The sequence below is a fragment of the Capsicum annuum genome, chromosome 6, assembly GCF_002878395.1.
Source record: "Capsicum annuum cultivar UCD-10X-F1 chromosome 6, UCD10Xv1.1, whole genome shotgun sequence".
Classification (NCBI taxonomy): Eukaryota; Viridiplantae; Streptophyta; class Magnoliopsida; order Solanales; family Solanaceae; genus Capsicum; species Capsicum annuum.
This window is the reverse complement of record NC_061116.1, coordinates 5,683,813-5,695,620: the sequence shown is the minus strand read 5'-3', so window position 1 is coordinate 5,695,620 and position 11,808 is coordinate 5,683,813. Positions and strand designations below refer to the sequence as shown.

Genomic DNA, 11,808 nt, shown 5'->3' with positions numbered 1-11,808 from the left:
CTGTTGTTAAGGTCTCTCATCCAAAGAATATTATGTACAAACCAAACCAAGCACAATGACTGTTTGTGCTTTTTTGAAAGTCCTTTACCTGTAAACGCTTCTATCAGATTTTTGTTTTTGAAGCTTGGACCAACAATGGACATCAGGTCATCACGATCACACGACTTGCCTTTGTCTTTTTATGAGTATGCGGGGTGCTTTTTTGGGGTTAAAATAGGTATAACTTGAGAAGGAGGATAACATTTTAGTCCAGTAACTATGTCAAACTCCTTCCAACCATTCCAACCAAAATAAATAGGCATGCTACAGTAATTTATCCACACCTCATCTATCTTATCTTTGTTTTCATACATAAACCTACGCCTGAGAAGTTCATATACCATTTTCATTTGGAAACGAGCATTGTTGTCCTCCGACAAATCAAGATATTTCCCAAAGAAGCAGTCCCTGAAATAAGCATCCAATTTTTGTTCTCGAAGTATTTTTCTGAAGGCGTCAAAGATTTTTTCATGGCTGACTTAACCACGAAATCACCCGTTAAATCTGTGGCACCCTCGCACTGCATTCTCACAGGGTAAGGATCAATGCTGAAGTCTTTGACCAACTCTTCGGTGGAAGGGCTATTAGCATTTGCATCATCTCTTTTGAAATATTTCTCCTCCTCATATTCATCATATTCTGCTCCCGATTGAGAAAATATTTGTAAAACAAGCTCATAGAGTGATGGATGTAGCCCAACTGCTTCACTTTTTTCTTTACTTGGACTTGATTCGGCTTTTGTTCTTTTGGGAACCATATTATCTAAAATTAACAGGAACATAAAAAAATATATTATAGTTGATTAATGTATCGTTAAAAAAATATAACAATAAATCAAACAAGCAAAATAGTAAAATAATAGTTGCAACAAATCACCGATCTGTTGCACCAAGTAGTATATCTATTGCAACATATAACCAACCTGTTGCAGCGTATGAGTAATTTATTACAACTATACAAAATATATCACTCATCTTTTAAGACAGATGAATGGTCTGTGCAGCAGATCATACATCTATTGCATCATATGAGTGATATGTTGGAACAGTTGAATAACCTGTAGCAACGGTTGAGTAATCTGTTGCGACAAGAAAATATATCACCCATCTGTTGAGAAAGATAAATGGTTTGTGCAACAAATCACACATCTATTGTGACATCATCTGTTGCAACATATGATTTGTCAGAATAGTTAACTAACCTACCTGCAACAACAGTTGAGTTATCTGTTGTGACAATATAAAACATATCACTCATCTGTTGAGAAAGATGAATGGTCTGTGCAACATGTCACACATCTGTTGCAACACATGAGTGATTCGTTGGAACAGTTATCAACGGTCAATATTGTTTAGATTTCCTCCAACATAGGGTCGTCTACCGCGGCAGATAAATGATCAGTTGGAAAAAATCAAGTCTCGGGTATTTCCTGTTAGAAGAGTTGATCGGATTTTATCTAACAGGAGGTTCATCTGTTGCATCAGATTATTAATCTGGTGGTTCTTTCATTGCATCAAATGGTTAATTAGTTGCATCATATTTTTTTATCCGATTCTTAATCTGTTGCAACATATGGTTAATCTGTTGCATCATATGATTAATCTGTTGCGTCAGATGATTAATCTATTGCGTCAGATGATTAATCTGTTGCATCAGAAATATAATTTGATGGTTCCTCTTGTGCATCATATGGTTAATCTGTTGCATCATATGATAATTTTATTGTATCAGATGGTTAATATGTTGCACCAGATGGATAATATGTTGGAGAAATAAAAAAACAGTAGCACAATTTTGTTTAACAAAAAAATAGCAATATCACCATTTTTACCAAGAACAAGAAAAGAACAAATCAACCCAAATTGTTGTTTTATTTTCATAACACAAACAATAAAAATCAAACTTCAAAAAAATACAACAAACAACAAAAAAGCGTAATTCACTTCGAAAGGAGAAGAGAAGAAGTATCAGAAATTAAGATTTTATTCAGACCGCATTTCAAATTAATGCAACAAATATTGAAATTGTTAACCAATACTATAAGAGAAGTTGGCTCAAGTTCCTCGTTTTCTTCAAAACTAAAAAGTCCATAAATTTTTACTTGCGAAAGAAGAAAAGGAACGATGATGAATTTGAAGCTGTTGTGGTCAGAGACCAAGGTTGTCACATCGATTGAAGTGATGAATTCAAAGCTGTTGTGGCCGGAGAGCAAGGCTGTCACGTCAATTAAATGTTGAAGTTGAAAAGGAACTCGAAGCCCAACTATTTGTCGTCGGATGTTGAAGTCGCCAAGGATTGAAAGGAGAAATTTGCAGAACTGTTGGTTGGGAGAGAGTTAGAGAAGTTGTCGAGAGAGAGGAGAGAGATTGGTTGATTTGATTAAAGAGGGGTGTGGGTTGGGTTGATTTGTATTTTTAAAAAGATTAAAAAGTCTTGAAAATATTAATCAAGTCCACAATTAACTTAATTAAGTTTCCTAATTATGTTTGACCCTTTAAATTGGTCAATGTCACCAATCCTTCATTCAAGACTTAAAAGATACCTTTCCTTCAATTTTCTCCAGAAATATTTGGCGTTTGTAGGTCAGTGTTTTTGACACAAAACATAAACATATTATATACGAAAATTTACTAAAATTTCTTCCATAATTCTAAGAATACAACGATTCAGTGCGAAGAACCTTAAATAACGAATCTAACAACCATATGCCATGCTAAGTTGAAAAAAGAAAAGGTTCATTAAGTCCCTTTCGTCAAGAAATTACTTTGGGCAAAATTCAAATTTTCACATCCATATCTATAATCTATAATATATTAAAAGTGTGAAGGCCTTAGAAATGTTATTTGTACTTTTTGCCCTTCATTAAAAGTCCTTGCTTTAGACAAAATCGTCTTTTCACTATTTTTTCAATAAAATTTAAAAATTAATTAAATATATTTATGGTAAAACTTTTCCTTATTAGAAGCCATCAGAATTTCACTCTTTTTCTAATTTAAGAGATAAAAATTAATTACATATATTTATGGTAAAATCTTTCCTTATTAGAAGTCATCAAAATTATTACAATTAATACTTTTTCCATTAGATTAAAATTCTAAATCAAATAATTTTATTTAAAATGATTTGAAAAATCTTGAAATAAATATAATACAGTTAGAATAAGAAAAATTTAAGAAGTATGAGATTTTTAAAAGTGTTAAGTACATAATAAAAATGTAATCAATGATTTTATAAAAAATTGACTTAAAAAATAAGGAAAGATTTTAAATAATAAAAAAATAATAATCGTAACAAAAATATTATCCAAAATTGATGCATAGTTGTAAATTAATTAAATATATTTATGATAAAATATTTTCTTATTTGAAGTCATCAAAATTGATGACAACTAATACTTTTTCAGTTAGTTTTATAATTCTAAATACCACCAATGGATGTGGTGCAGCGGATGAGGTTGCTCCTCCCTTAGCCAGACGTCTCGAGTTTGAGCCCTGGGTATGGAAAAATCCTTGGTAGGGAGAGCTTCCCCCAATGGGGCCCTACGCGGCCCGAATTCGGATTAGTCAGACCCCAATATGGATACCGAATACCGGATGAGAAACTAAAAAAAAATTCTAAATCAACTAAATTTTATTTTAAGAAGATTTGAAAAAAAATCTAGAAATAAATATAATCGTTAGAATAAGAAAAATTTAATAAGTACCAAATTTCTAAAAGTTTTAAGTACATAATAAGAATGTAATCAATGATTCTGTAAAGATTTGATTTTAAAAATAAGAGAAGATTTTAAATATTAAAAAAAATTGTAACACAAATATGGTTCAAATTGATGTGTAGTTGAAAATTAATTAAATATATTTGGTAAAACCTTTCCTTATTAGAAGTCATCAAAATTAATGACAAATAATTCTTTTTTCCATTAGTTTGAGAATTCTAAATCAACTAAATTTGCTTTTAAGAAAATTAAAAATATCTAGAATTAAATATTAAAATATTAGAATAAGAAATTTTTTTAGAAGTATCAGATTTTTAAAAGTTTTAAGTACGTAATAAGAATATAATCAATGATTTTGTAAAGATTTGACTTTAAAATAAGGAAAGATTACAAATATATAAAAAAATAATCATCACATAAATATGGTTCAAATTGATGCGTCTCTCTTAGCCTGCATGTGGCAATAAAGGAAAGAGGTACTATACGGCAAATGCAAAAGTGATGATCCAACCACCGCAACTTCTGATGGTAAAATATATATATGTATATGTTTATGTTTAATTATTGTATTAAAGTGTGAAAGATTTCTGAAAAGTGATTTGAACTTTTACACTCTATTAAAGATTTCCGCAATAGACAAAATCATTTATTTTTAAATAATCAAACGTTACACGTGCGAGGCACATGCGGTTAAACTAGTTATATTTAAATAAGTAGTTCATCCAGTAACCCCCTGAACTATGACCAAATTTGTTATGACACACTTCAACTTTACGGAGGTCCTATTATCCCCGAACTTAATTTTACTGCATTTTTATCACCCATTTTAACTGATGTGACATCTTTTTAGCTGACGTGACACCTTTGATGTGGGCTCCATTTTTATATAATAAAGTTGTCATGTCAACACAAAGGGTGACAAAAATACGTTAAAATTGAGTTCTGCGGTAATAGGTATCATGTAAAATTGGAGTGTGTCGTAGAACTTTGGTCATAGTTCGAGGGGACACTGGATACTTATCTCTATTTAAACGGATGAATCTTGTTGACTTGAGGAAAAATTCTAGTAGTAATTTGCAAAGGGGGTTCAAAAATAGCATTAGGTCATAGGCTCAAGTAATGAATGTGACATTCCAAGTACATTTTTCAATACTAGTTTAGGTGTACGCGCGTCGTGACCTCAATTTAATAACTTTACAGGTTACACTAAATAGAATATTTGCTTAAGTAATAAATAAGAATACAATAATTAAATTCAGCATCTACTGAACATGTAAAGATGGAGAATTTATTTAATTAAACCTAACATATAAAAAAAAAATCAACACCAATCAAAATTTATCTAGCACCTGTAAATTACAAAAAAATAATATGACGATAGAAATATCACAACAATATAATTAAACCTAACATTTGCAAAAGGTTTTCCTCAAAACCGATCGACATCTATCTACCATCTGTCAACTTCAACAAAATAATACGATAATAATGATATCAAAATAATACAACTAAATTTAATTTTTACATAGAAAAAATAATCTCAAAGTAGAGACATCAAAACAGAACAATTAAATCTAACCTTTTCCTAAAAAAAAATAAATTCAAAGCCGATCGATATTTATCTACCACTTATAAATTATAACAAAATAATACCATTATAAAGATATCAAAACAATGGAATTAAACTTAATCTTTACACAAAAAATCATAACAAAGCTTTGTTTAAAGGTTATTATCAATAAAATCAAAACGTAATATAAATAGAAATTTAAAATTTAAAAATCATAAAGTTGCCCAATAACAAAGCTATGTCACAAATTTTAAAATTGAAAGAAAGAAAGAAATATATAAGACTCCTAAACTAAAATATTACAACAAAAAGATAATAATCCTAACCTAAAAAAAACAATCTTTTTTTTTGGGTGAAGTCCACTACCTTTTTTAATGGCATAATACATAAATATGACCCTAAATTTGACACCAAATTATAACATTGACCTTAAACTTTGACAGTGCACAAGTAGACCCTTTAACTATACAAAATTTGAACAAATAAACACTCCAATCCTACGTGACAAAATGTGTGTATACACTAAAAACTATGCGCGTCGGAGTTAGAATTGAATGTTTTTTTTGTTCAACTTTTGTATAGTTAAAGGGCCTACTTTTGTGTTGGCAAAGTTAAATGTCATAGTTATAATGTATCTTTTTTATTAGGTGACAACATCTGAGTGGATGACTAATCCACGTAGGCACAAGTGAGGTACATGCGTATAAGTTACAAAGTTGGAGTGTTTATTTGTTCAGGTTTTGTATAGTTAAAAGACTTACTTGTGCACTGTCAAAGTTTAAGGTCAATGTTATAATTTGGTGTCAAGTTTGAGGTCATATTTATGTATTATGCCTTTTTTAATTGGGATACACGAATTGCATTTAGTTTTTGGAAGAATTTTTCTTCTTCTTGTAGGAGTTTTAACCTATTTTATGTAAAATAGTTTCCCAATTTTTCTAAAATATTTAGAGCTTTACATTATATAGATTTTTTTTTATATGGTAATTTCTTTGAAGTTGGATTTTCTTTAACAATTTATTGCCATAAATTTAGGAATTCAATTAAAAGTAGAAAATCTTCTCCATTTATTTTTTTTTATATATATTTATTATAGTCAATATTCAATATTAAAAATTAAAGAAAAATGTGAAAAAATGATTTTGTCTATTATGGAGTCTTTTGAAGGGCAAAAAGTTTAAATTATAGATATAGATTATAGATTATAGATTCATAACAGTGAAAGAGAGAAATAAGCTAGGCAGATCTATCAATGTGAAAAAAATATTTATCTCTAAAAGAATAGGGTGAAGACAAATTTGGTGATAATATTCTTAAGAAACTATATTGAACCTTTGATAATTTCATCATCAATCGCCACCACTTTGTACTCTCTCCCGTGGATACTACTTTCAGCTACATTCAAACATTTTATGGTATTGTATTTTTCAATTATAATTTGTATTGTGAAGTCCCACTATACTATGCAAATTATATTTGTGACTATTTTTTTGATTATTCAGAAATCATGAGATTGAAAATTTCTTCCAACAAATCTTGTAAGTTATAAGTCAGAAATTCAAACTACATTATAACTTCAGATTTATTTGTATTATTTAAGTTAAAAAAGATATTGCAAAGTACTTTTTAATTTTACCTAAATACTATATAAGTATTAGAATCTGTTTTGACTTTAAAAATACTTAAAATAAATCAATCCAACCAAGCGTTTATTTGGTTAAGCAGATGATTTCAATAGCTCATTGTGTTGAAATCACAGCCTTCCCGATTACCATTAACGGTCATCCTCTTGTTCGGAATGAAAGTTATCCCTATTTTTAAAGTTGTTGCAATACACAGTTCTTTCTTAGAATCCTCAACTGTATTTGTTAGCAAATCTTTTACAATTTATCTATTATAGAACTACATATTGATCAGTGACTATTTTGATTATGTTACACATCTGATCTCTGAGTTGAGCTTGAATATAGATCTGTAAAATGTTTGTGATGAATTTTTTATATGGACATAACGTGCGTTTAAAAACTTATGTATTATTTAAGTTGAGTTGAGGTTAACTGTAGGTACTATTTCACTGTCATTTGATAGGCCTAAAATAATTGAGATAATTCTGTTTATAAACAGCTTTTACATCGTTCCAGAAATTAAATCCCTTCACTATAGAATAATTTAGTCCTAAACATTAACAGAAACCTACCATCTTGCGAAAATAATAATCGTGAAATTCAAATTAATTACAAATCAACCTAAGTCAAGAAGAACTTATCATTAAACTTCAATTCTGTTAAAAAAACTTCCAAAAATTAACTCTTCCACTGTAAAGTTAATAAGTTTTATTGCCATAGAAGATTACTTACATAAAGTATTAAACATAGTAAGAAGTCCTTCGGACACATTCAGAGAACCAATTAATATAACACATCTTAATAAGTCCTATGAAAAGAAATTAACATGGTCATTTTCACACTACAAAATAAGTCCTCTCTGTTGCTGTACAACATATTACTCATGATGCCCACAACGCGACTGTCGTTCCACATAAATATAACAATTTCATGACTAACAAATTTGCGTACATTTTTCATGGGGACATTGAATTACTCTTGTTAGGATCTCAAACTTTAAGCTGGGAATCCGATTCATTATTACATTTGATTAGTTAGCAGTTTATACTGGACAGTACAACTCGACTATTGATGAGTCAAAATAGTCAATGAGACAACTTCAACTACAAAAAAGAACAAAAGAGAGAAGCCTCATTTTCGTTTGCTTAAATGAAGATATGAAAGAACTTAAATATTTCTGAATATACTAATTCAACAATAAACATATCACACGTGCAACGCATCTACGATGTATCTAGAATATATCTAGGAAAAAATACAACAAACTTAAGAATTTTATTTTTGTGATATCAAGCTACTTACGAAAAGATAAACAGCCTCAAGTTGAAGAAAATACAAAAAAACCTGCAAATATAACAAAAAGAAATAATTGAAGAGTTGGTGATCGAAAAATTTAAAAAGCAAATCTTCATGAATATTTTTTAATGTTGTTGTTTCTCTATCTCTCTATTTAAAGAGTCCTTAAATAAGGAAAGAATTAATGCACAATATTAGTTGGTTTAAAAGTCCTAAATTACATATTTTAAATAAGGTAAAAATTAATTTGCAGTTCATTAGGTTTCAAAGTCTAAATCGGAAAAATAATTAAATTATTAATTTTAAAATATAAAATATTATGAAAAGACGATTTTGTCTGAATAGAGACTTTTAAGGAAGGGGAAAAAGTTCGAATCACTTTTCTAAGGGCCTTCACACTTTTAATATACTAGTTCTTCGACACATGCGTTGCATGTGTGTACCAAATTATGTGGTATATGATTAGTAAATTAAGATTATATCATGAAATAAAATATTAAATAAATAGTTATACATGAAGAGAATGCAAGTTCCTATGAATTACCAATATGGGTCACTGTATAGTGTGACCTGTTAGTTGAGGTTAAGATAATTGGACATCATCTGAAGCAATAAAGATGCATAATCAATGTTTCATTAGGTATATTTGATTTATTTATTTTAATTTATAAATTATAAACATGTAATAAAGAGTATCTTATCAAATACTCACATATAAACACCATTCTTGTCATAATCCTTCTTGTAATTATTATGATTATTGTCATTTGAGTAGGTCATCTTCTAATCATTAATTGATATCCTACTATTTTCATAATAATTGATGGGGTTGATTTATATTACTTGAGTTATATGATCCCATGATCATTTACTTGATCAATAAAAATACAGACGACAAAAAGAAAAATACAAAATCAGTCCATTGCTCCATAAATCTGCTTTCAAATACCTCAATGTTTACAATTTTTGAACTGCAATATCATTCTTAGAAACATTATTTGAATTAAATTTTCTTCTAATATAATTCTTCTATTCAGCCTATTCTATACCCAACCCAACTAACCCAACAAATCCGTTTTCTAATACCCTTTCAATTGGAGGCTTGTTGATGGGAAAACAACTTCATCTATGAAACATAAACTATAATTTAAAACACAAGACACAAATCGTTCAACAACAATGATTAACTTATGTTATTCTTAAATTTCTTGAAATTTCTTTATGCTAGCGACACATTACACACAGTCAACAATGAATAAAGAAAAATATCAGTTAGAGATCAACACCTCTTAAAAGAGTAATTTACAAGATGTTACCAAGGAAAAATCGATCTTGACATTGATAAAATGTTATTTGACTTATAGGAAGGACCTCCATTGCCCCTCCCATTTCTGCTATCGTCCAACAACCTTGACAACTTTGGCACGGACTTGACTTCTCCTTGCTTCATGATATGAAATAAGACCATAACCATACATCATCTGAACATCAAAAAACCATCAAATATTTTACCTCATGTGGTCTGGAAAGGGTGTTAGGAGATGTGTTTATCGGGTTAATTGGGCCGGGTAGAAGCATTATACTTAAAAAAAAAATTCATTAGGAAAAAAATTATATCCACATAGGTGTCATGTAGTCGTCACATAAGATAATAAGGGTATTCTACTTTAATGCATATCACTATATCAGCTAGTTTGTCAATTAAATTATATTCACAAAAGACCTTGGAGTCTTTGTATCTTAACAGTTGGGATAATAATCAATGAAGCGAAAGGTAGAAAATCATAGCATTAAAGCAAAATAAAATCAGTATCATGGATAGGTCTATAGAAGTCCAATACTTCAGGCTTCAGCCTATAATTATTGGAGGCAAAGTATATCAAGAACCAAATTCACTTGCTAAATCAGTGCCAGCTATTTCTTGATCATAATTCCATCTTTGTTTCAACAATCAGATTAAAGAATGATTTCAAAGTTATTAAAATGTCTCATGTAGAACTTAGACTTGCCAATGTCACTTCTGGAGCTATTAATGCAATGGCATCATTAGAATCTTCTTGTGAAAACAAGACAGGTCATACTAATTAACTTGAAGGATGAACATCCTCCATTGCAAACTATAGTAGTTAACAGGTGTGAAATTAACACTTACATCTTGGAATGGTTGTGTGGACACTGCAAGCATCAGAACCTACACCGCTTGTAGTGAATGCAGGAGCTGTAGCTGCCTTTACAACAACAGTTTCATGTTGAATGGTGTGTGGACCCATGACAGTATCTACAGCTCCGTGTGCACAATACATCCAGTACAAAATTAAGTCCATCCCTGTAGAACATAATAATCACTTCTTTAAGTATCTTTGAACAACAAAATATGATTAAAGAATTGGTTTAAGTTTTCTACACACTGAAGACATGAGAGTTAACAATCTAAAAGCAAATTTGTGCCCTAAAAGCAATCGATGATCAGCATATGCTAGTATAAATATACAAGATTGTAACTTCTTAGTATATTATAGAGCAGGAAAAGACAGTTATGTTAAAAATGATATATATACGTCTTATGTTGCCTATCATGATTTGTGCTAATTAAAGACTTTAGATCTTAGAATTGATTCTATCATTATTTAAGTAAGCGATCATCAAATATCATTGTTAAATTAATAAATTGCTTAAAATTTAACTGAGAGCATTGGTTGCGTAAACCCATTCAAAAAGATGATGTAATAGAATGACATGATTGAAACGGGAATAAATTCCAACCAAAAAAGCCCCTAAATCCAGTTTCTCAAAGAGTTTGTAGATTTAAAAAGATAGGATAAGTTTCTGCTTTGTGAACATCGTGAACGTACACGTAGAGTTCACCAGAAATAATTATTGCCAAGAACTAATCTATGAGAATACATGGATGCAATGGAGCAGAACCGAAAATCTAATGAACCAAGACTAAATCTACGAATCTAATAAAGAGAAAGTACCATCTCAGATTTGTTACTTGAGGAGAACGGAAAAACTGGGGAGAGTTGGGTAAATAGACACTTTCAAAACTTATTTTAACATTTAGAAACTTGGAAAATTAGGTGTTTATAAATTTATGACATCATCCATTCTTTCATTCAAACCAACCACACAAGTTTTAAACTTTACACTTTAGTCCCTCACCTCATCTATTTAATATTTAATATTTCCCACCTTTTTTTATATTCCCACAATTTTTTCATATTTCCTATTTTAATTTAGAAAATTGTCCAAGAAGCCATCAATAGGAGCTTCTTTTTTCACCAATAATTTTCGATTCCGGCGATTTTTTCGGCCATTTTTCCAACGAAAAATTGTTCATCACAACTGAAAATCTACATTCTTCATCATTGCCTCCATTGTTGTTCCTTTTTGAAAAAAAAAATGCAATTTTTTTTTTCACCATTTCTACTAGCTCAAAAAGCTTTCCAAATCAGCTCAGTACTTCGTCATTTGATATATTTTAGTTGTTTAGAAGTCCTACACATACATTTTTCCATCTCAGAGCTTGGAGGGCAACAATTATATCAAAAATCAGTCAATTC

At 29.8% G+C, this 11,808-nt stretch overlaps 1 long non-coding RNA gene across 2 annotated transcripts; it reads right to left on the bottom strand.

Annotated features, from left to right (window-relative positions):
- Nucleotides 1–9,414: 9,414 nt before the first annotated feature.
- Nucleotides 9,415–11,783, bottom strand: LOC124899233. 2 transcript variants are annotated; one of them, XR_007056381.1, is made up of 3 exons: nucleotides 11,224–11,783; nucleotides 10,398–10,571; nucleotides 9,415–9,726 (listed from the first exon to the last, which is right to left on the bottom strand). It is a non-coding gene; the product is annotated as an uncharacterized LOC124899233 (long non-coding RNA). The 2 variants fall into 2 exon arrangements; XR_007056382.1 differs by lacking the exon at nucleotides 11,224–11,783 and adding an exon at nucleotides 11,098–11,215.
- Between the last annotated feature and the right edge of the window lie 25 nt (nucleotides 11,784–11,808).